General features: G+C 34.4%; 1 long non-coding RNA gene across 1 annotated transcript in view; it reads left to right on the top strand.

The window, feature by feature from the left end:
* Positions 1-3,879: 3,879 nt before the first annotated feature.
* The window catches only part of LOC131381653 (uncharacterized), a 46,284-nt gene continuing 24,474 nt past the window's right edge, over positions 3,880-25,689 (top strand). Inside the window, exon 1 of the long non-coding RNA XR_009210530.1 lies at positions 3,880-3,983. This is a non-coding gene — a long non-coding RNA (uncharacterized LOC131381653). The remainder of the gene's footprint in view (positions 3,984-25,689) is intronic.

The raw sequence follows: 25,689 nt of genomic DNA, 5'->3' as shown, positions 1-25,689 counted from the left end.
AAAGATAATTTCAGAAAAGACTAAAGAGGATATTGGGACAGATGCAATATTTCATAATAATGATAGTGTTAATGATATTTATGTTAACGATAAACATTTCTGTTTATTTTACAGTTATATGAACCAGACAATCTGCAAGGCCCTTTATATGTGTTATCTTGTTTAATTTTCAGAATAACACTGTGAGACGACTGTTATTTTGACCATTTTGTATATTAGAAAACTGAAGCTCAAAGCAGTGAACTAAATTTTCCAGGATTACACAGCAGGTTAGAAAAGTAATTAAAACACAGGTGCATCTAACCGTAAAGCCTATACTCCTTAGTAGTATGAGACACTGGTGCTCACTTTGAAGTTAAAATAAAAGGATTTATTAAATGTATAAGCAACACATTAGTAGCAACACATTAGCATATTTTTTAGTAAGTGGTTAAAAAAAACCCTGTAGCTGACATTTGAATAACGCAGGATTTTATGAAGGAGATATTTTTTATTCATATTGGTAATAGACAAGACAAAGGTAGTCTCTAAAATTATTTTCTTTAACTTAATGACCTTAACATCATATTTTTCTCCAACTGACATTTTTCTTACCTGAAAATTTAGTATATTTTGCCTCTCGTGTATTTTAGCAATGGGAGCACAAAGAGGGGATGTATGAATTTTTAAAGAAGAAAGCACAGTAATATAATGCTCTCATCTGCCTGTGGGAAGGACCTAACTATCAAAACTAGTATCTCAATATGAATTTGTTCCTTATAAACGTCTAACTTGTGAATCATGTGACTAATTGCATGAAATAAAAAAAACAATTTCCTTCATTGTATATAATGACTTCTTATACTTGGCAACATAAAAAAATTATACTTTTTTTTCTGCCTTCTTCTAAACTTAGAGTCTAAACTGCATATTCAAACTGCACCTTCACTAAGGACACATTTATATATAACTAATATATCTCCATAAGTCTTTTGTCGTAGGGAAGTGTTAATTAATCTCATTGTTTCTATGTTCTTTTGCAATCTAAGCTTATTTTACATAATAAATGAGTTTGTAAAAGTCTTTAGGATTGTATCATTTAATGGAAAATTTTGTGTGTTCATTTATATTATTTTATCTTGGTTGATTCAATAATTCATTAGGAAGGGCTGTTTTTGGAGTTGCTAACACAGAGAGAGGAAATGAGAGAGAAGAATTACTCCTGAGTAAAAACCTTATTAACAACTATTCAATGAATTTAATCCTTTCTGGAATGCTGCCACCATTTATTTTTGGCATGCTGACTTATATTAAATATTAAATGTTATGCCAGTAGTTTTCACGTACACGCCAGAAACATTCCTCTAATTACTAAGGCACTTGGGAAAATTTAACCTGATTGGACCTGAGATTATACTGTAAAAAAAAAAATCAATATAACATTAAAAGTCATCAGTCTATCATTAAACACAAAAGAAGAGAGAAACTCATAAGTGAACTAAAATATGCTCGTCAAAAATTAAGCAGTCTTAATTGCTACCAGTGATTACTGTTCATATAGAGACACTGAGAAAAACATATGTCAGTTATTTCCATCCAAAATATTAAGCATTTCCAAAATGACTAATTAAGAATTGCTGATTCAGAAATAAAATTTTCACTTGGTTTAAAATGTATATAGTTGTACGCCATTGAATTCTTGGGTTTACAGAGATTTCTGTAAAATACAAATGACAAAATCATAATTATAATTTTTTTATTAAATTTTTTAAGAAACATACCTGATGAAGAAGATGAAGACGAGGAATAAAATGCACAATGACCATTTACACAGTTTTTATTTAGTTAGAAATATTTATTGTTTAACGTCTATTAGCAATGCACTTTTTTGAGTGCATACTATATCTAAAGATGCACAAAATTTGGCCTAGCTTCTGTTTTAAATTGGGGATTAAGAAAAGTTGACAAATAATAGCAAAGCATGATAGGAAATAAAAGTATCAATAAAAATGTACAAAGACACCCTGTTGTCTACTCACATCTCTGAATCAGAATTTAAATCAACTTATTTATATCTTCTATGAATATTAAACAAGGCAAGCTGATATTTGGTTTTGGAGAAAATGAAGAGGTGTTCAATGATGGATCTGAAAAAAGGGTGAGATTGAAATAGAAAAAATAGAAAAAATAATATTCTAGGGAAAAAATATTGGCAAGCCTCAATTTATCAAGTTCCCTTGAACCATGCTGTGTGTATAAGGGAGCTGGAAACATTTTACCTGCATTTTATAGCCCATAATTTTGATAAATTTTATTTTCATTTTATTTTCCAGAAATTCACTAAATTTGCTTTGTATTTCTTCTTTGATTTAAATGTAAATTTTATTCACTAGTGGAAGGACCTTTTTTATTTTTGATATGTTTTCAATGTAGGTTTTATTTCATTGTAGTCAGAAAATGCCGTCTGTGTTATTTGAATCTTTGGAAACTATTGGGGGAGGTTGTTTTTATTGCTTTTGTCTTTTGTTGTCTAATATATGAGAAGTTCTTGATGAATATTCCGTGAGTATTTTAAAAAGTGTATTTATTCCCACCTATGAGTGAGAACATGCGGTGTTTGGTTTTTTGTCCTTGCGATAGTTTACTGAGAATGATGTTTTCCAGTTTCATCCATGTCCCTACACAGGAAGGGGAACATCACACTCCGGGGACTGTTGTGGGGTAGGGGGAGTGGGGAGGGACAGCATTAAGAGATATACCTAATGCTAAATGATGAGTTAATGGGTGCAGCAAACCAACATGGCACATGGATACATATGTAACAAACCTGCATATTGTGCACATGTACCCTAAAACCTAAAGTATAATAATAAAATAAAAATAAAAAAAGAAAAATTGATTAGAAAAAAAAGAAAAAAAAGTTTATTTTTATCATGGCTTGTGTATATATGTATATGTAATAAACACACATACTTTTGATTATGTTTTTTAGATTTTCTATATTCATTTATATTCTGTCTACTTAATTGTAAGAGATGTCTTAAAATTTCCTGTGATCAGTGAGATTCTTTCTACCTTTCCTTATGTATGTTTTCTTTCTGCTCTAGGAGAGTTGTTGGCTGTGTTTTAAGGAGCATAACTATCAATCACTTTTCATTTGCCTTCTCCTAGCATATAACATTGTCTAAGGAAATGTGAACCTAAGAGTAGTGTTGAATTAATTTTAACAAAGCAAGCACACCCATGTATTATGCAGTTAGCCAATAAATAGAACATTGCCATCACCCAAGAAGCCCCTGGCGTCCTCCCAGTCACTGACCCCTCTCCCTAAGTGAAAATATACTGGTTTTGAACATCAGATTCAACTTTTCCTGTTTTTTAACTTTATATAAATGAAATTATGCCATCTATTTGTTTACCTAACATGATATTTGTAAGATTTATTCCTATTTCATTTAACAATAATTTATCCATTGTCATTGAATATATGATATTCCATAATAGTAGTTGCTGACCTGGCGATGGGTGCTCAGAGCTGTCCAGCTGAAGGGACCAATGTCAGCAAACATCCTCCAGCTGTCATCTCCTTCATGTTCTGTTTTAGCTGCAGAGAACTCCCTCACTTATGTACTTCCTGGGACACTCCACATCTAGTTACTGAGTATGATGAGTGTTACAAAATCCCCATGAATTTAACTCAAACTAGACAACTCTTATGGGCAGTTTGCATGCCTGAGAACCTGGCCTGTTTCAGACTAAGGTTTTGATGTTCCTGCATCAGTTTGACTTGCCTTTCTGTTCAATGAGTACTTCTTTTTCCTTCTTTTCACAGGTATTGGTCCCTAATGATCATCTTGCACGCCAAACTGCATCTCAGAATCTTCCTCCAGAGAACTCAACCTGTGAAACCATTACAGAAGATGTTTATCCACTCTACTGTAGAAGGGCATCTGGGCTGCCCTCAATTACTGGCTTTTTTCAGTAGAGCTACTGCAAACATTCTAGTAAGTTTTTTTGGGATATATATTTAGGGGCAGGATTGTTGGATAACAGCATTTGTTTGCTTAAGTTTAGTAAATACATCTTCATAAAATGCTATACAAATTTACTACCAATGTACAAAAATTTTAGTTACACAACACTTCATTCAATCTTGGTTGAGACAGAGAGCATAGGGAAAAAAGACAAAAACCTTTGTATTTTAGTGTGCTATATTTTAGCTTTGTTGGTGAGTGTGTATTGGTATCTTGCTGTGGTTTTAATTAACATTTCTCTGATGACTAATGTAATTCAGCAAAATTTCAAATGTTTGTTGGATATTTGGACATTTGTCTTTTTTTGCATGAAGTGGCTGCTTGAAGTCTTTTGCTAGTTTTAATTGAGCTGTCTGTCTTTTTCTTATTGATTTTGGAGTCTTTCATTTTTCTGAATGTAGTTCTCTTTTCAAATATACGTATCGTAAATGCCTTCTTTTAATGTGTGATTTACTTTTACATTCACATAATGGTAATTTTGATTAACAGAAGTTCTTAATTTTAATGTCATCCAATTATCATTTTGCTCTTTAAGCTAATGGTTTCTGTGTTTAATTTAACAAGTGTTTCTTACCCAAGGCAGTGATAATATTGTTCTGTTTTCTACTAAAAGTGTTACGTTTAGCCTTCTACATATTGTGAGGCAGTTTTCAAATTCTATTTTTTTCCCGCATATAGAAGTCCATTTGACCCAGCATCTCCTGGTGAAAATTCCATTTGTTACCCTCTGTTCAAACGGGGGTAACAAATTTGTCATGGAGAAATTCATCATGAAGAAATTCCTCATGTCTGTGTCTCTTTGTAACATTCCTGACTGGCTTATTGTCCAATACTTCTGCTGTAGTTTTATATGTTATATCCAATTATGCTAGTGCTCCAGCTTTTAAAATTTTTATTTTTAACATTTGTGGGTACATAGTAGGTGTATATATTTATAGGGTACATGAGATATTTGATACTGGCATGCAATGCCTAATAATCACAGCAGAGTAAATGGGGTTTCCATCACATCATGCATTTATACTTTCTTTGTGTTAAAAAAAAATCCAGTTACACTCTTTTTGTTATTATAAAATGTATGATAAATTATTGTTGACTGTAGTCACCTGGTTGTGCTATTAAATACTAGAACTTATTCATTCTAACTATATTTTTGTACCCATTAACCATTTCCACTTACCTCTACCCACTACACTTCTCAGCCTCTGGTAATCAACACTCTACTCTTTATCTCCATTAGTTCAAGTGTTTTAATGTTTTTCAGCTCCTACAAATTAGTGAGAACGTACAAAGTTTGTCTTTCTGCACCTGGCTTATTTCACTTAACCTCCAGTTTCATCCATATTACTGCAAATGACAGGATCTCAAAACACCTCCAGTTTCACCCATGTTATTGCGAATGACAGAATTGTATTCTTTTTTATGTCTAAATAGTGCTCCATAATACCTACCATATTTTCTTTATCCTTTTGTCTGTTAATGGACACTTGGGTTGCTTCCAAATCTTGGCTATTGTGGATAATGTTGCAATAAACATGGGAGTGCAGACAACTCTTCAATATACTGATTTCCTTTCTTTTGGTTATATACCCAGCATTGGGATTGCTGGTTCATCTGGTAATCCTATTTTTAGTTTTTTGAGAAATTTTCAAACTGTTTTTCATAGTGATTATACTAACTTATATTCCTGCCAACAGTTTATGAAAGGTTGCCTTTTCTCTACATCCTGGACAGCATTTGTTATTGCACGTATTTTGGATAAAAACCATTTTAACCAGAATAAGATGGTATCTCATTGGAGTTTTGATTTGCATTTCTTGGATGATCAGTAATATTGATCACCTTTTTATATACTCCTTGCCATTTGAATGTCTTCTTTTGAGAAATAGCTGTTAACAGTTTATGACAATTTTCTAGTTGGATTATTAAATTTCTTTTCCTATCAAGTTGTTTGAACTGCTTATATATTTTAGTTATTAATTCTTTGTCAATTAGATAGTTTGCAAATGTTTTCTCCGATAACGTGGGTTGTCTCTTTGTTGAATGTTTCTTTTGCTGAGCAAAAGCTTTTTAACTTGATGTGATCCCATTTGTCTATTTTTGCTTTGGTTGCCTGTGCTTGTACGATATTACTCATGAAATCTTTGCACAGTTCAATGTCCTGCAGAGGTTCCCCAATGTTTTCTTTTAGTAGGTTCATGGTTTGAGATCTTATGTTTAACTTTTTAATTCATTTTGATTTGATTTTTGTAAATGGTGAGATATGAGGGTCTAGTTTCATTCTCTGTATATGGATGTCCAGTTTTTCCAGCAGTATTTATTGAAGAGACTGTCTTTCCCCGGTGCATGTTCTTGGCACTTTTGTTGAAAATGAATTCGCTATAGATGTGTGGATTTATTTCTGGGTTCTCTATTATAGTCCATTGGTCTATGTGTCTGTTTTTGTTACTATTGCTGTGTGCAGTAATTCGAAGTCAGGTAATGTGATTCCTCCAGTTTTGTTCTTTCTACTTAGCTTTAGCTATTCCAGGTCTTTTGTGGTTTCATATACATTTTTAGAATTTTTTTTTAATTTCTGGGATAAATATTGTTGGTATTTTTATAGGGATTGCATTGAATCTGTAGACTGCTTTAAATAGTACTGACATTTAAACAATATTTATACTCCCAATACACAAACATGGAATATCTTTTCATTTTTTGTATCATCTTCAATTTCTTGCATCAGTGTTTTATGGTTTTCACTGTGGAGCTCTTTCACTTCTTTGGTTAAGTTTATTCGTAAGTATTTTATTTCATTTATAGCTATTGTAAATGGGATAACTTTCTTGATTTCTTTTTCAAATTATTCACTGTTGACATATTAAAATGCTACCTATGTTTGTATGTTGATTTTGTTTCCTGTAACTTATCAATTCTAATTTTTTTTTGGTGGAATCTTTAGGTTTTTCCAAATTTAAGATTATATCATCTGCAAACAATGATAATTTAATTTTTTTTCCTTTCCAATTTGAATGCCTTTTCTTTCTTACTCTTGTCTTATAACTGTAGCTAGGACTTCCAGTACTTGTCTTATAACTGTAGCTAGGACTTCCAGTACTTCCAGTACTATAGACAAGAAGGCATTCTTGTCTTCTTCCAGTTCTTAGATGAAAGGCTTTCAGTTTTTCCTCCTTCAGCATGATACTAGTTATGGGTCTGCCGTATGTGGCTTTTGTGTGTTGATGTATGTTCCTTCTGTACCCAGGTTTTAAAATATTTTTATCATGAAGGAATACTGAGTTTTAGCAAATGCTGTTTCAACATAAATTGTAATGATTATATGTTTTTTGTCCTTCATTTGGTTGATATGATGTATCACATTGAATGATTTGACTATGTTGAAACGTCCTTGCATTGTTGGGATAAATCACATTTGGATGTAATGAATGGCCTTCTTAATGTGTTGTTGAATTCAGTTTGCTAGTATTTTGTTCAAAAATTGTGCATCAATGTTCATCAGGGATATTGGCCTATAGTTTTCTTTTTTTATGTGTCTTTGTCTGGTTTCAGTGTCATGGTAATTCTGGCCTCATAGAATGAGTTTGGAAGTATTCCTTTGTCCTCTATTTTTTGGAATAGTTTGAGTAGGATTGGTACTATTTGTTCTTTAAATGTTTGGTAAAATTAACCAGTGAAGCCATTGGATCCTGGGCATTTCCTTGCTTGGAGGCTTTTTATTATGGCTTTGATCTAAAGACTTCTTATTTGGTGGTTGAGGTTTTGGACTTCTTCATGGTCCATGGTCCACTTCTTCCTGGTCCAATTATTAGTAAGTTGTATGTGTTTAGGTTTCTCCATTTCTTCTAGGTTTTCCTATTTATTGGCATCTAGTTTGTCATAGTAGCCTCTATCGATCATTTGCTTTTCTGCATTATCAGCTGTAATGTCTTCTTTTTCATCTCTGATTTTTTTTTATTTTGGACTTCCCTCTTTTTTTCTTATTTAGTCTGGCTAAATATTTGTCAATTTTGTTTATCTTTAAAGAAACACATAACTCATAACTTTTTGTTTCATTGGTTTTTGTATGGTTTTCTTGTCAAATTCATTCATTTCTCCTCTGATATTTTTTATTTCTTTTTTTTTACTAACTTGGGGTTTGGTTGGCTCTTGCTTTTCTAGTTCTTTAAGATGCATCATTATTAGGTTGTTTATTTGAAGTTTTTTTCCTTTTTTGATGTAGGTGCTTATTGCTATAAACTTTGTTCTTGTTGCTTCTTTCACTGTATCCCATAGGTTTTGGTATGTTCTGTTTCATTTTTATTTATTTTAAGAACTTTTAAAATTTCCTTCTTAATGTCTCCATTGACCTGCTGCTAATTCAGGAGCATATTGTTTAATTTCCATGTATTTGTGTAGTTTCCAAAGCTCCTCTCGTTATTGATTTCTAGTTTTATTCCATTGTGATCAGAGAAGAAACTTGATACAATTTCATTTTTTTTTTTTTTTACTTTTCAATGATTTATTTTATGACATAGCATATGGTCTATCCTTGAGAATGATTTATGTGCTGAGAAGAATGTATGTTCTTCAGCTGTTGGATAAAATGTTCTGTAAATATTTGTTAGGGTTATTGGGTGTATAGAACAGATTATGTCCTTTTTTGTTGTTGTTGTTGTTGTTTTTGATTTTCTGTGTGAAAGATATATCCAATGCTAAAAGTGGGGGTGCAGAAGTCGCTTGCTATTAGTGTGTTGTGTTCTTTCTCTCTCTTTAGCTCTAACAATATTTGCTTTATATATCTGTGGTTTTCAGTGTTGTGTGCGTATATATTTACAATTGTTGTATCCTCTTGCTGAATTGACCCCTTTATCATTATGAAATAATCATTTTTTTCTGTGTTTTATAGTTGTCCTGAAACCTATTTTGTCTCATGTAAGTATAGCTACTCCTGCTATTTTTTGGTTTCCATTGCATAAGATATCTTTTTCCACCTCTTTATTTTCACTCTATTTGTGTCTTTATAGGTGAAGTGTGTTTCTCATGGGCAACAGATAGTTCGGTCTTGTATTTAATTTATTCAGCCACTCTATGTCTTTGATTAGTTCAATTACATTCATTATTATTATTAATGAGTTAGGACCTACTCCTGCTATTTTATTATTTGATTTTTTGTTTTGTGGTCTTCTTTTCCTCCCTTCTTTTATTTCTGTTTTCCTTTTAATTAAGATAATTTTTTTCTGGTGGTGTGTTTTAATTTCTTGCTTTTTATTTTTTGTATATCTGTTATACCCCTTTTTTATTTGAAGTTACCATGAGGCTTGCAAATAACATCATTATTTTAAACTGATGACAATTTAACACTGATTGCAAAACAAATAATCTAGCAAACAAGTAAAGAGAAAACTAATAAAAACTCTACACTTTAACTTCATCCTCCACTTTTTAACTTTTTGTAGTTTCTGTTAATAAGTATTTTATTTCTTGAAAATTTGTTGAAGGTTTTATTTTTTATGGATGCATGTTTCAGTCTTTCTATTCAAACACTCTGATGCATTTTTCAGTATGTCAATTGCATTTTTGAACTCCAGAATGTCTACATAGTTCTTTTTAATTATTTCAATCACTTTGTTAAATGTATTTGATAGAATTCTTAATTTCTTCTCTGTGTTAGATTTCATCAAGATTCCTCAAAATTACTATTTTGAATTCTTTGTCTGAAATGTCACATAACTCTACTTCTGTCTTTCTTGGGTTGACCAGTGACTTATTTAGTTTGTTTCATGAGTTTGTTTTTCTGAATGGTCTTGGTGCTCGTGAATGTTTGTCAGTGTCTGGGCTCTGGGCATTAAAGAATTAGGTATTTATTGTGGTCTTCACAGCCTGCGCTTGTTTGTACCCATTCATGTTGAGAAGGCCTTCCAGGTATTTGAAGGGACTTGCGTGTTGTGACCTATGTCTTTGGTCACTGCAGCTGTATCTGCTTTAGGGGGCACCCTGAGTGCAGTAATGCTGTGGCTCTTGCAGACATGTAAAAGTACTGCCTTGGTGGTCTTCGATAAGATTCAGAAGAATTTTCTGGATTAGAAGGCAGAGACTATTCTTGTCTTCTCTTACTTTTCCCCAAACAAATGGTATCTCTTTCTCTTGATGCTGAGCTGCCTGGGGCTCTGGGAAGGATGACACAGGCACCCTGTGGCCACCACCACTGGGACTGTGCTGTGCCAGGTTTGAAGCTAGTATAGCACTGGGTTTTGTAGATGGGCTTCCGTGACAATTCCCTGGCTACTACCTGTGTTCACTCAGGCCCAAGGACTCTACAGTCAGCAGGTGGCAAATCCAGTTAGGCTTGTGTCCTTCCCTTTAGGATGGTGAGCTCCCCACCCTGCTGGCTGGCCCCAGGCACGTCTAGGAATTCCATCTCGGATCCAGGTCCTGGAGTCAGGAATGCTAGGAACCTACCTGGTGCTCTGTTCTACTGCAACTGAGCTGGCACTTATGTCACAAGACAAAGTTGTTCCCACTCTTTCCTCCCCTTTCCTCAAGTGAAAGGGGCTACCTGCGCCCCAGGCCCATGGCAAGTAATGCCTGGCTACCCCACTGTTTTCTCCAGGCTCAAGGGCTCTTCAGTCAGTTTGTGGTGAATGCTGCCAGTCCTGAATCTCTCCGTCAGGGCAGAAAGCTGCCTTTTGGCCAAGGGCAGGTCTAGAAATGCTGTCCAAGAGGCAAAGCCTTAAATAGATAATGCCAGGAATTTGTTGGTGCTCTACCCCACTGTGTCCTGGCTGGTAACCAAGGTATAAGACAAAGTTCCCCTTATTACTTTCCTTTACTCAAGCAGAGGAGACTTTTCCCTCTAGCCACCATGGCTGGCAATGTTTTGGGTCACACCTGAAGTCAGCACAATTCTGAACCTCCCCTAAGGCCCACGGTGAGTACTACCTGGCTACCATTGCTGTTTATTCATTGCCCTAGTCAACAGATCACAAATTCTTCCAGGACTGGGTCCTTCTCTTCAGGGCAGTGGCTTCTCTCCTGCTCCAGGGTGTATCTAGAAATGTCATCTGGGAGCTAGAACCTGGAATGGTGGCCTTAGCAGTCTGTCTGATGCCCTAGTCTACTGTGGCTGAGCTGGTATCCAAGTTTCAAAGCAAAATCTTCTGTACTCTTCCCTCTCTTCTCCTCATGTAGATTGAAGGAGTGTCTCCCAGAGCTGCGAGCCGGCTGCCTTGGGTTGGGGGAGTGGTGGGGTGATGCAAGCACTCAGCTGTCCCAGCTAGTATCTCACTAGTTCATGTGCAGCCCAATTCCTCTGGCTCTGGACCCAGCACAGCACTAGGGCTCGCCCAGGAATTCCAGTCCTTGTGGCCTAGGCTGCCTTTCAAGTTTATTTAGAACCCAAGAGAGCTTTAGCCTGTGGTGGCAGGGCTTGCTGGAGCCCAGGTTTCTACTGTTGGGATGGACAATTTGCCTCTTCCTAGAGCTGGTCTAGATGCTCCTTCCATGAGTGCTGGCTGAGTTCTGCCCCATGTTGCTTTCCACTGTGCCAGGCAGTACTGAGTTCCAGTGCAAAGTCCTGCAATCACTGTACTCTTCTCCCAAGTGCAGAGAATCTCTCTCTGTGCCATACAGCTGCTGCTGGGGGATGAGGAAAGGGTGGTATAGGTGATTCAGGACAGTCTTTCCTACCTCGTTCAGTGTATTTTTTCCTTAATATGATTTTAAAACTAGGTACTGTGATGAACTGATTTTTGATTCTTATGAAGGTGCTCTTTTGTTTGAATAGTTGTTTAGTTTGGTGTTCCTGCAGTGGGGATGATTGTTGGAGGCTTCTATTCAGCTATCTCGCTCCCCTCCATCTGATCCAGCTTTTTTTAGAAAGATCCTCTTGGCAATTTGTGTATATTTTTATTTATGTATGAATTGCAATCAACTTTTCAATTTCAGAAGAGGACTGGTGATACTTTGATAATAGATTTAATCTATACATACGTTTGAAGGGAATTAATATAGTATAATTATTAATTCTTTAAATACTGGAAACTATATTCCTTTAAGTTTTAAAAAATTCTCTTGATAATATTTCAAATTTTTCATTGAGAAATTAGGAATTAGATGTATTTGCTATGTATTTGGTTAGTTTTGTTGCTTTTACAAATGTGATGTTTTAAAATAAAATATACCCTATTTTCAAACATTGACTTTGTATCTAAACAGCATTGCTTAATATCAAGTATTATTTCCAATAATTATCTTTAGAGTTTTTAATTTTTCTCATATGCAATCATTTTATCTCAGTATAAGAACAGTTTTATTTTTTCCCAATGAGTAAATATTTTAGTCCTCTTTCTTTATGACTATTGCTTTGAGTGAGACCTTAGGTACTATGCTGCATAGAAATAGTGACAGTAGGCATCCTTGTGTATTTCCCAATCTCAGAAGACTTCAGTCATTCACAATTAAATGTAATGCTTGCTGTACACTTGTTTATTTGTACACACTCTTAAGCAGATTAGGAAAGATGCCTTCCGTTACTCTTTCATTATGTGTGATTATGAATGGGTCTTGAATTTAAGCAAGTGTTTTTACTGCATCTATTGAGATTGTTGTATGTTTTTTCTCCTTATAATCTGTTAATGTGATAAGCTATGATTTGTTAATGTGATTTAGTAGCCATTTTGTTGTGTCCTTCTTATATTGTTAGATTAATTCAATTTTTGTCTATTATATTGTGACTGTCTTAACAATAAGACGAATATGAATGAACTACAAAATAACAATTTTTTGAGCCCAACAGACAGCTAAGGGGAGTTGATAGACAGCTTGACCCTGGCATAGGGACACTCCAGTGAGAGACAATGAGGATTGGCTTACTTGCTACAGCACTCAGGAGGAAGAGTCAGTGATTACCACACATGTGGGGAAAAACAAGTTAGATACAATTGTAACAAATTGCTTACAGTTTAGCTTAATTTATATAACCCTTGGTAGCTTTAAACACAAAAGTAGTTTGCACTCGCTCAGTCTTTTTTCCAGAAACCTCCACCAGATATTCACAAAAAAGATTGAGAGAGGAGTGGAGACCAGAGAGAGCTGCCTTTAGGGGGATGGGTGTGGAAGTGCTGCTTGAGAGCCATGAAACTATGCACCTTTTTCTGGAAACTTCCCTCATTTGGGGCAGAAACCTTAGACCACTGGGATAGTCGTAGTAATTCCACCCAAACATAGGACACAAACTCTGCCCAATTACTCTTGGAAGAAAATATGCTTATAATTCTGTAGGAGAGGACAAAAGTTGTCTTAGGCCTATTACCTTATGCCACTACCAGTAAAAGTATCCTTTTTCTGGTAAAGGAAACTCTACCACACAAGACCTCACATAGATACAAGTTTGGATGCCACAAGCAGGAGGAAGAGGAATGCTGTGAAGGTACTATTTCTGAGACTCAAGTTCACAGGTTCTTCCTGAGACTGAGGTTGGACAAAAAATATAAGGGACAAGGCACTTCCCACCACAAACCTGGCAGGCATTATGTAACAAGAAACAGAAGCCCAGCACTGGGAGAGAGAAGAATCAAGAGTTAGTCTCCCTGTGTGGTACAGGTAAGCAGGGATAGCTGAAATCTGAATGTGGGATAGGAATAATGAGAGAAGCCTTCCATCAATATAGTGCCTGCTGTAGGTGTGAAGAGGGAATTTAAAATAATATAAATCATAGGTTAAAGAATATAGTGAAATAGGTGGACAACATCATTAAGTAGACAGAATTATTAACAGAAAGAGGGAATATATAATAATGAGTCAATTGGAATGGGTAAGAATAAAACAAACAAATAAATGTGCATCAGAGGTGAAAAATTCCTTTGATGGGCTCCTTAATAGATTTAACATAGTGGAGGCAAGGTTCACTGACCATGAAGACAGATCACTAGACATTACCCAAAGCAAAACTTGAAAAAGGAAAAAAAAATAAATTTTAAAAATAAAACTGCTGGGCACCATGGCTCACGCCTGTAATCCCAGCAATTTGGGGGGCTGAGGCAGGCGGATCACCTGAGGTCAGGTATTCGAGACCAGCCTGGCTAACATAGTGAAACCCTGTCTCTACTAAAAATACAAAAATTAGCTGGGCATGGTGGCGTGCACCTATAATCCCAGCTACCCAGGAGGTTGAGGCAGGAGAATCGCTGGAACCCGGGAGGCAGAGGCTACATTGAGCTGAGATCGTACCACTGCATTCCAGCCTGGGTGACAGAGCAAGACTCCATCTTAAAAAAATAAAAACATAAAAATATAAAATAAGCAAATATCCATTTATGTATGACTGGATTCCCAAAAGGAATACAGAGAAAGCACCAGGAAGAATAAATATTTGAAGATGTAATGGTTGAGTATTACCTACAAATATAAACAACACAAAAGCACAGATAGATAAATTTCAGATAATCTCAATCAGAAAAAAAACAAAACAGCAATAAAACACACCTAAACACATAACATTCAAACTTCTGATGATTAAAGATAAGGAGAAAATCTTGAAGATAGAAGTAAAACAACAAAAAAATATGCATTACATACAAAAGAAGAAACATGAATTATGCAGACTTCTCAACAAAAACTATGCAAGCCAGAAAACAATTAAGTGACCTCTTCAAAGTCCACTGTTGTTCCTTTCCTCCTGGACTCAAATGCCACACATATTAAATAGTTTGATACTATCTCACAGACTCTGAGGCTCTGTTTATTTTTTTTCCATTTTTTTTCTCTTTCTGATTCCTCACATTGAAGATAAATTTTCTGTTTCAAGCTCACCAGATCTGACCTCTATCATTTCATTCTGCTCTTTCTTCCATCTAGTAACTTCTTGTTTCTTTTAATTTTAGGTAGTCTTTATTTGAAATTTTTTTTTGGTTTTTGTCTATTTCAATTTTTCTGCTTGAATTGTCTCCTACTTTTCTCTGTCATTTCATTCATTGTCAGACTAATTTGCTTCACTAAATTTAAAATAGATATGGTAGACATTACACAAAACATAACAAAACAAAGGAATATTTCTGGTCCATCTCAGTGTCAGATTTGGTGCATTTATTTTTCTCTAGAGTATGCATTCAGTTGTTGCTCTTGTTCTTTTGGGGCTTTGTGAATTATATACTGCTCATTATTCATGTTAATATGTGAGATTGTGGATTCTGGTGTTTTTATTATTATTATTTTTCTTCTCTTGACATTTCCTTAGTTGGAGTTGAACTACAAAGTCTGTATCTTAGTGACATTTCTGGCTTCAGTTGAGATCTTCTTAACATTTTTCTTTTTTTTAGTGGACATATTGCATGAGTGATTTGGGGGTCAGTCAGACTTATAGGTAGACAGGACTTAGATACCCCTTTTTTGACGCTTTCCTTATAGCATTCTTTAGTCATTTATGGTAGCCATGATTTCTCCAGCTTTGTTACACTAACAGTCTCATTAAGAAAAATCACATTTTTTCCCCTCACACCCCTGCTAACTTGTGTATGCCACATTGGGACTGCATGTCGTTACAGGTTACATGCCTCAAAAATGTATCTTCTTTAATGCAGGTCCTTCTAACTTCCTTTCAAGAATATACATTTTACAAGAGTTTGTCTGCTTCTGTCCACTACTCAGCACTTTTAGGTAGTTGCTTTTTAATTTTAGCCATGTGTGATAGATGTTTTATTCTGGTGAGCTATCCAAAAGACAGTCCATCACTCTCAGAAAAGAATTTATCTTTTTAATGACTAAAAGATCTGTAGAGCAGTTTTCTTTTAATTTCTGATATTTCTAACCTATTATTTCTCTCCTTTTTATGACCTGACATCTACATGACTTTATTTTTTGTTTTTTTAATTCATAATTTTAAATGTATTATTCATTTTCTATAAGGTTGTCTTTTTTCTAATGACTAAATTTAAATACAAAACTTTATAAATGCTTTGTCTTATCTTATTCTTATTATTTACTATTTCCTCACTCTGATTAATGTTGAAATTATCTAGTAATCTTTCTTTCCTTCAACAAATCTTTCATTTTTCTCCACAATTTAATTTGAAGTATTATTTTCCTTCCAAGTAATCTCTATTAGAAATGAACAATTATATATCAATATCACTTTTGTATGAGGCTCAAAAATATCTGTCATATTTCAGCTGGTGAAGGAAAAAGTAAAAAAAAGAACTGAGGCATACTATTATAGTATAATTTGGGTATTGGAGGAATGATGCTTACAATGGTTTAAATATAAATTATGCTTAGAATTTTTGCAATGTATAAGAATTGAAAGGCAGTTTAAGACCATACTCTGAAGGGCTTTGAGTTCCATATTTCTAGAATATTAACCTGTTTTTAGATTTTGGGTAGTTTTAATAAAGATAAAACTGAAAAATCCAAATGGTTTCATAAAAAAATTAGATAGTACTTAAGTGGTGGTTTTCATTCAAACTTTTCTATGTCTCATTTCTCTATTTTCAAAAGGTATCTGTCTTAAATTTGGTTTTCTGACAGCACAGTTTTAGGTGAGAATTCACTTGTCAGTAGTTAATTTAGGGACCATTTTCAGACAAACTCAGTAAATAAATAGTGGAAGGAGAAGACAGAAGGGGAATAAGCCAAAGATGGCCCAGATTCAGCCATAAATTACAACAGAATTTTTATTTTTTTTTGCTCTGGCTATGGCGGCTGAGTTTACACCTGCATTCATCATTTATTGAGTAAAGATTTCCTCTGCTTTCGCTGCTTACTTAAGCAAATCTGCTCTAGTACCTGGAGTGCTATATCGCAAAGACAGTCTGAGATGAGGGCTTGCTTATGCAATCAGACACATGATAAAGGTGGGCATCACAGAAAAATCTCAGGGATTTGAGGGGACCCGCACCTGGAAGTCATAGTTTCTACTATATTAATCTTTTAAAATTGTTATTTTTTATTGGCAAATAACAATTGTACATATTTATGCTGTACAATGTAATATTTCACTTCATACATACACTGTGTAATAAATCAGGATAATTAATGTAACTATGACAAAAATTTATCATTTATTTGTGGTAGGAATACTCAAAATCCTCTCTTCTTGCTATTTTGAGGTATACAGTATCTTTTGGTTGACTATAGTCACTCTACTGTGAAAAAGGATACTAAAACTTTTTCTTCCTTACTCATGGTAACTTTGTACCTGTTGACCAATCACTCCCCACTCCCTCCATCGCCCTCATTCTCTGATGACCACAGTTCTATCCACTACTTATATGAGGTCAACTTTTTTGGTTTCTACATATGAGTGAGAGCATGCTTTTTGTATTTCTGTGTCTGGTGTATTTCACTTACCATATGTCCTCCAGGTTCATCCACATTGTTGTAAATGACAAGAATTGCCTCTACATCCACACCTAATCTTAGATATCGTAGAGTTTGCTCTTTATGGATAGTTTGAAATGCAAATATTTAGCTCTATCTTATTAGTATTTTTATCTCACTCATCAAATGTATGGAGAATACTGGTTTCAAAGAGATTTAAAATGCTTAATTATATCATTATAATAGATGCAAGTAATCGGTAATTTAATGGTAATATTTTAACATTGCTAAACAGGCTTTACTATATAATAATGTACCTAGACTACCCTGATGTTTCCATTTTAAGAAAATCAATTTTATTATAAATGAAATGGAGATGTCTTAAGGATTTTATAAAATTCTGTTTCTAAAGTCAGTCAACTAGTTATTATCAGGACCAACTAGTTAGTGATGGGCTTATACACATTCATTTAACAATTCTTTCTACAGTTCTGTGCTGTGATTGTTCCTAATTCCAAATATGTATTGTTCAAATCATCACCAGCTGAAATCCAGCCATTGAATGCTTTTGTGTGGTAGTGGTGGTGGGGAGGAACATAAGAGAGGAAAAAGAAGGTACTGTTTTCTAAGATAGGAATAGGTTCATTAATGCTGAGTGTATTTTGATGAGAATGGGTTCTTTTGTTAGTGTACCTGTGAGTTACTTTATATTATCTATGCTGCTCTAGTCCACTTTCATTTTCTTGAAATAAAAGCAGCAGGATTTAATAGTTGTATTATTAAAATTCTTTAACCTACATGAACTAGGATATAATGGCTCAATAGTAAATAAGGGAAGATTTCTGTAAAGATAGCAATCTTTGAAAATTTAGCTGAATTTCACTAAACTATGAAAACTTTTAATTTTAAAAGTAGGCCAAGACTGTCTCAAGATTAGATTTTAATAAAGGATTGAAAATACCATATTCCTCTAAGTTTTGATGCAGTTAGCAAAACTGTAGGAATCTGAAAATGAAGAATGCTTCCAAATAAAGTTATCTGATTATTTGCAAATATGTAAGTAAAAGAGGTATTTCCCAAATTCATTTAAACATTTGGAAGACATTTTATTTTACCTGCATCTCTTCACATATCTTCTGGTTATCATTGCATATTTATTCTCATGGTTCAAAGGAAGAAATATACTCAACACTTTTTCAAATATATTTGAAAGAGAATTTTGAGCAATGTTTGTCGGCTTGATTTTAACCAGGGCTAGGGAGAACAAGAAGCTCCCAAGCTCTCCAAACTGTGACAGCAGCCCAAGACAGTTCAATCAAATTATTAAGCAAAATATACTTGTCCACTATTACTGGAGCTTTCAATTCTGCAGCTATGACCTCTGGGTAGGAACAATAAGGCTATTTGAATGCATGAACACCTCAGTTATTTACACTGACTATGACCTCGTCAGTAGAAAATGTTAATAGTTGTACTATACCCCCTTAAATATTGAACTTACTATCTCAGTATGATGTGCTATTGATAAATCAAGACTATTCCCTTGAGTACTCCAACATCTCTACCTTGAATAATTAGTCACAAATCCTTGCCCTGTCCTTTCAAGAAGTTTGTCTAAATAGATCATCCATTTTTCCATATCCCATTACTATTTATTTCATGAGAATGTGAACTTTGATCAATAAAGGTAAAGAGAATCCAAAAATGTGAGAGTGAGAAAGTGATGGCAGATATGACAAATTCTTAGGTGAGCGATCCACTTTAAAATGTGAAATCCGTGTGCTTAATTTTTAACAAAGGTTGTAGGAAATGAAGAAATTAAGGGTGGTATGATAAGCAGAAGAGAACAGGTTTTACAGTGATTCACACAAATGAGCCATACTGGAAAGATGCTGCCTGTCTCTGAGTTAGCAGAGAAGGAGGAAAGTTTTGGTTATGCGTCATTTCACTATTTCATTTCCACAGAAACTTTCTGCAAATATATGGTCTAAGATAATCCAACTCATTTACTAATTCATGTTTTAAAAGAGGAAAAAATAAAGAACTGGTACCATAAGGGAAAATGTAGAAGACATTTCACAACATTTATCAAAATCAATTTATACTGACCAGAAGAATATTTTATAAAAAATGAAAATTAGGGCCAAATGTTCTTCTGTAAATAACAGTAAGACAGAGAAGGAGGAGGAATAGGAAGAGAAATTATATCTTTGAAAAAGATCTTTGAAAGAAAATTTCAGTAATACGTAGGAGATCATGAAACAAAAGCAAGAGATGAAAGGTAAGCTAAGGCAACTAAAGAAGAAAGTAAAATAAAATCTGCCCCATCCCACCAAAAATAAAAGCATAAGAAGGAATATATACACATGGAAATGATAGTAAGGTAATGAAAAATGGAAATAAGGAGATCCACTAACATAAAAAAGACACAATTGAAAGAATAAAGATAAACTATCTGTGTTTAGAGACAGAGCTAAAGCTAGACATAGAAGATAAGAGATGGCCAATATACGGGGTCCCCCAAATAAAATTAAAATGACCAAAAATAATCATTTGAAGATAATTTTAAGGCCTTTTGGAAGTTTTCTAAAGAAAGTACTCCATGTAGTTGAAGTTTCAGACTCCTATTTTGTTCTTATAAAGTCTTCGACATGTGATGTTTTCATAATCAAGGATAACTGATTCTCTTCCAACAGTGTATCTGAACGCAGGGCAATGGGATTAGATAAAGGTATGTAAGCAAGAGAACATTCTTCTTTTTAATTGTTCATATCTCTTCTATTCACATCGGTTACTTTAACTTAGACATAATGCAGCTGTGAATGTAGCTTTTAGATTTTAGCAAGGTAGTCCTAGGTCTAACTAAAACACATTTTACTAAGAAAGAAATATAGGATAGCTACTGAGAGTACACTCATTATCTCCATCAAAATGCATTAAACATGTACATGGAGGGATGTATAGGAAAGTAATAACTCTGGGGGGATGAATAGATGAGGGGAAAACTAGGGAAATGAGGGACAAGTATGGGGAGGAATTTACGTGGATACTTTTACTAATTTTTGAACCATATGAATGCATTGCCTACTCCAAAATAAAATTTAGTAAAGTATGGTGATTAAACATACAGTAAAATAACAAACACATAGTGTCATTAAAGGCATATAAAAGAAGAGGAGCTATGCATATGTGTGTTGAGAAAAAGAGACCATTATGTCTGTACTTGATGCCTGTATTAGAGATGGTTAGTAAAACTGAATACCTCTTATATTTGTTTTCAGATTTCTTGTCTGAACAATTTCTTTTCTATTTATTCCAGTTTTTCTTTGAAATATAAATATTATCTCTGGAGTATATTTATTATTAAAACATTACAACAAAATACAAAATAAAAATATTTATTTTTTTGAATTTGCCATGATCTTTGACATTCAAGTATAATAGTTGTTATATGAAACTGTGAGGTGTTAAATTAACAAATGATTTTGTTTTTAATTCTATGTTTATAGCCCATCAGTTTGAAGGTGCTGAGCTGGAAAAGCTACTGCTCTCAATACTCATGGTCATTAGTGCTGTGGGAAAAGATTGCTAAGTCATTCAAATTCCAGAATGATTCAACCAATTCTCTTATCAATATAACCAAATTTCCCATATTGTTTTAAGATCTGTGTATTCTATTCATTATAGCAATGGTAAGAGATTAACAGCATGTACATTTCTACATATACACACAAAATGAACTGAATAATGATTGTATTAATCCATTTGCATTGTTATAAATACATGAAATTGTAAAATTTATAAAGAAAAGAGGTTTATTTGGCTCACAGTTCTGCTGGCTATACAAGCAACATGGTGCCAGCATCTGCTTCAGGTCAGGCCTTAGGAAGCTTACAATCATGGCAGAAGATGAAGGGGAGCCAGTGTGTCATACATCAAGACAGGGAGCAAGAGAGAGGGAGGACATGTGAGTCTCTTTTTAACACCAGATCTTGTATGAATTCAGAGTGAGAACTCACTCATTACTGTGAGGACAGCACTAAGCCATTTGTGAGGAATTCTTCCCCATGGTCCAAACATCTCCCACTAGACCCACCTCCAACATTGCAGGTCACCTTTCAACATGAGATTTGAAGAGGACAAAACATCCAAAACATATCAGTAATCTTGTACAAGCAACTGGATCTATTTAGTGTCTGTGATGGTTAATTTTATCTGTCAGTTTGGCTAGGACAAAATTCCCAGGATTTGGTCAAAAAGCACTCTGGATGTTGCTGTGAAAGTATTTTTAAGATAAGATTAGCAATCAAATCAGTAGATTTTGAATAAAGAAAATCACCCTCCATAATGCAGGTGGGTCTCATCTAGTCAGTCGAAGACTTTGAGATAAAATAAACAGAGGTGTCAGGGAAAAGAAATATGTTTTCAAAACTGTCATCAGACTCAATCTGCAACATCAATTCTTTTTGGGCCTCCAGCCTGACAGCCTACCCTGCAGATGTTGAATTTGACAGCCTCCACAACCATTTGAGCTAATTCCTTAAAATAAGACTCTCTCTCATTCTGTCTCCCTCTCTCTCTCTCGTGCATGTGTTTGTTTTGTATGATATGCTTTCTTTAAAAAGATTATGTTCTGTATTTGAGTTTGGATTTTATTTTTGTCTAAAATTTCAATGAATTGAAAAGTGCTCCACGAACACAAACAAAATAGATTGAATAAAGCAAATTTAATTTAGTGTAATAATTGTTGACAACAGAGTATTTCACTTTTAAGAATCGTGTCATGTAAATGGGATTGACTTACACTTTAACTGATTATAAGATGACTGGATGATCTGACATTTCAACTTTGTCTGATTTCTAGTGTGATTACAAAACTATAACTGAAAACATGGGAGTTAGTTATTCCAACAACACAGGGCTTTCTCAGAGTAGATATTAACATTGTGAAAGGATACTGAAAAATTAGATAATACTTTAGGCCTCTTGTCAGAAAACACTTTTTAAAAATGAAATGTACACATTTTGGTTAGCATAATTTTCATCCTCAGATAGAAAAACCTTGACTTCATGGCAGTAATTTTTTAATAAAAAATAAATGACTTCTAACTCCTTAAGGAAGGGTAGGATATTTATGGGGAAAAGAGCCTTAGGAGAGCTCAAGGGGAAATGTCACTACCTGCTCAAGAAGAATGGAAATGCCATTTTGCATTAAAAAACACATGATTATGGCTTTCCTGTAAAATTCACAAAGCCTTTTATTGCAAGGGAAAACTTTACTTGATTAAGTGGCACCAAACATAGATGTATATCAAATCATAACTACGGTGCCAACCAGAGAAATGTCCTTTGACATCCAGGACAGACAAGCCCTTTAATATTGCAGTGCAATTTGCACGTGTATTTGCGTGGAAATGCACCACGAGGACCACAACATTAAACTCTGTCAATTCTTAAATTGCTATTGTCTGCATGAGTAAAATCATTTTCTAATCATAGTCAGAAAACCTGTTTTTATTTGCAAACAGTTTTCCTTTTGAGGGAAAAAATACTGTTTGCGTCCTTAAGAAGTGTGAACCCCCCTTGTCAAATCCACTCTCTCCCGTTTTTCGTTATCTCAACACTGTATTTATGGTCAAGAAGTTGAGCAGTTTAATGAAACATAGGCGACCCAAATGAGTGCCTTTCACATCATAGACACTGAAGACCTATCCGTTGAGTAAATTAATGAATATATGGCCAATTTTCAAAAGTAAAGCTTTTGATTTTTATTCATTTATGTATATTTGCCTTAATTCATTGGCATCATTCAAATGAATGCAACATGTATCTTCTAATTGTTATGTTCTTTGACAATAAATTTTCTTTAGTGAGTATTGTTATAGGGTGTCCTGTGGCAAATTGCACTTATTGTAGTATTTGTGTTCAGAATGTTACTGAAGAAGAGGTAGTTTGAGGCAAGTATGAGAGTGTTGCTATTCTAGTTGACTAGAGTAGCAAACTGCATAATTTTGGGGTACCTTGTTCAGTATAGACAGATCTTATAATGTGACTAGATATATGGGTGTTACATTTAATATAACTCTGAAATAAAGTGAAATGGGCTTTTGGTACTAAGTTAAAAAAAATTAAATGTACCTTGTCATATTTGAGACAATTTTTATGTGCTTGTGAAGAAAATACTTTATACTTAAGAATGTGTTGTGTTCCTTTTCTTTTGTGTCTGTTTGAACTCAGTTCAAGTACTAAAAACTGCAGTGAGTTCAGGGCTAGTTTGAGGCTTCATTGGTGATGGAGATCTTAAAATAGTTATTTTAAATATTATTTGCTTACCAGTTTCTCTTTTGCAATTATGAGTTTCTCCAGGGTTAAAACTTTTTAATTTTATTTTTGCTTTTATTTTTTGAGATGGAGTCTCACTCTATCACCTGGGCTGGAGTGCAGTGGCACGATCACGGCTCACTGCAACCTCCACCTCCCAGGTTCAAGTGATTCTCCTGCCTTAGCCTCCTGAGTAGCTGGGATTACAGGCCTGCACCACCACTCCCAGATAATTTTTCTATTTTTAGTAGAGACAGGGTTTCACCATGTCGGCCAGGCAGGTCTTGAACTCCTGACCTCAGGTGATCTGGCTGCTTCAGCCTCCCAAAGTGCTGGGATTACGGGTGTGAGCCACCCCACGCCTGGCCAAAACTTTTTTAAACATAATTTTCTTTCCTCAGTATATGGCAATATGCATCAATTTGATCAAAAATACATTGAATTCAATTCGCTTCCATTAATTTTTAAATAAAAGTTTTATATGCACATAATGAAAGATATTCCAAGAAGTTCTAAGGTAATACATGGGAAGTGAAACACTACTTTTTTCATCCCAAAAAGCTTTTAAGTCTTTTGATTTTTGTGGTCCAAACTTTACCAAACTTAAAATAACATGCACATATGTAAGAGATGAGGAATTTATTTACTTAACACTAAGGCTGATCTCACCATCCCAAGCAAGTTCTTTAAATTAAATGTTAATGTTTAATCCTTCTATGAATACATTGCAGATTGGTTTTCCCGGAAGCAGCCTCTGAGATGGAGATTAGTGTGTGGGAAGTTTATTAGGAAGTGCTCTGACAATCAAAGGGAAAGAAGAAGGAATAAGCAGAGGCAAAGTTAGGGTGCCATGAAAACTTGACTAACACCTCCACAGGCACCATGTAGACTTCTGAAGCTGGAATGGCCTTTCAGAGTTGTCCCTAAATGGTGTATCAAGGCCTGGGATTTATACCCTCACATGAACAAGTCATTGGATGGTGGTTGCTCCCAGAAAAGGAGTGTGATTTTGCATAGAGTGATTCTTTGAGTCAAGGGCAACTGTTGGAGTTGGCAGGAGCCAAAGGCTACCAGCTGCTTACAGTCCCAGCAGTGAAAGGTTTACATTCTTCAGTGCTGAGGCAGAAGCAGAGCAGTGGCCCACAGTGTCCACTACACATGACTCTATCATTTTAACTAAGGAATAAAATCCCATTTTCATTCCTCCATCTCTGATTGCATCTCTTGGCTCTTGACAAATGGCTTCTGCATACAATGATTTTATTTTCTTTCACATAAACAAAGAGAGTATTAATAGGTCCTGGATACGATATAGTGACTCTACAGTAATCAGGAACATAGGGACCTTCTGTCTTCCAGCTGTTTCTTCCCTAGAACCGGTTTCTGAGTTCCAGGTTACTTCATGCCTAAGATAAATGTTGAAACTTCATTTCATTCCATTCCAGGAAGCAGAAAGAAAGGGCCAAATGGTATCTTCCAGCTGGCTCTTTACATAATCACATAGCTCATCCAGCACCAAGGAAGACCAAAAATGTCATCTTTAAGTTGAATATATTGGAACATTAAAATAACATTGGATTTTGTTACTGAAGAAGAAAGGGACATTGAAAACAGGGAACCAGTATTCTCTGAAATATGTTCATCTAATATACTATTTTATATATATTTATAATGTATATTTGTTATATTTACATATAGTGTTTTCTAGTTTTAGTAATTAGATCAATATCTGAATTGATTTAAGATATTGCTTCAAATTATGTGATAATTGAATAACTTAAATGTTATGTTCATTATAATTTTATGACACTGATGAGAAATAGTGTAAAATATGATATTCTATTTCATTTATTTAAACACAAATATTTGAAACCTCTATATTTAGGGAGAAAGCTTTTCTTTTTAAGTCCCACCACGTAGGCAAGTCTAATTGCAGAAGACTTATCCAAAAAAGAATGACAGTGGCCACATGTGTGATAAGTTTTTAAATCAAATGTACAAAATGCTGAAAATAATTAAGTATTAAGAATGATTCTGACTATGGTGAGCTAAGGAGCTAAAC

The sequence above is a fragment of the Hylobates moloch genome, unplaced genomic scaffold (genome assembly GCF_009828535.3).
Source record: "Hylobates moloch isolate HMO894 unplaced genomic scaffold, HMol_V3 SCAFFOLD_17, whole genome shotgun sequence".
In the NCBI taxonomy this organism is placed as follows: Eukaryota; Metazoa; Chordata; class Mammalia; order Primates; family Hylobatidae; genus Hylobates; species Hylobates moloch.
Note: the sequence above shows the minus strand (reverse complement) of the source record. Positions and strands in the feature narration are given on the sequence as shown.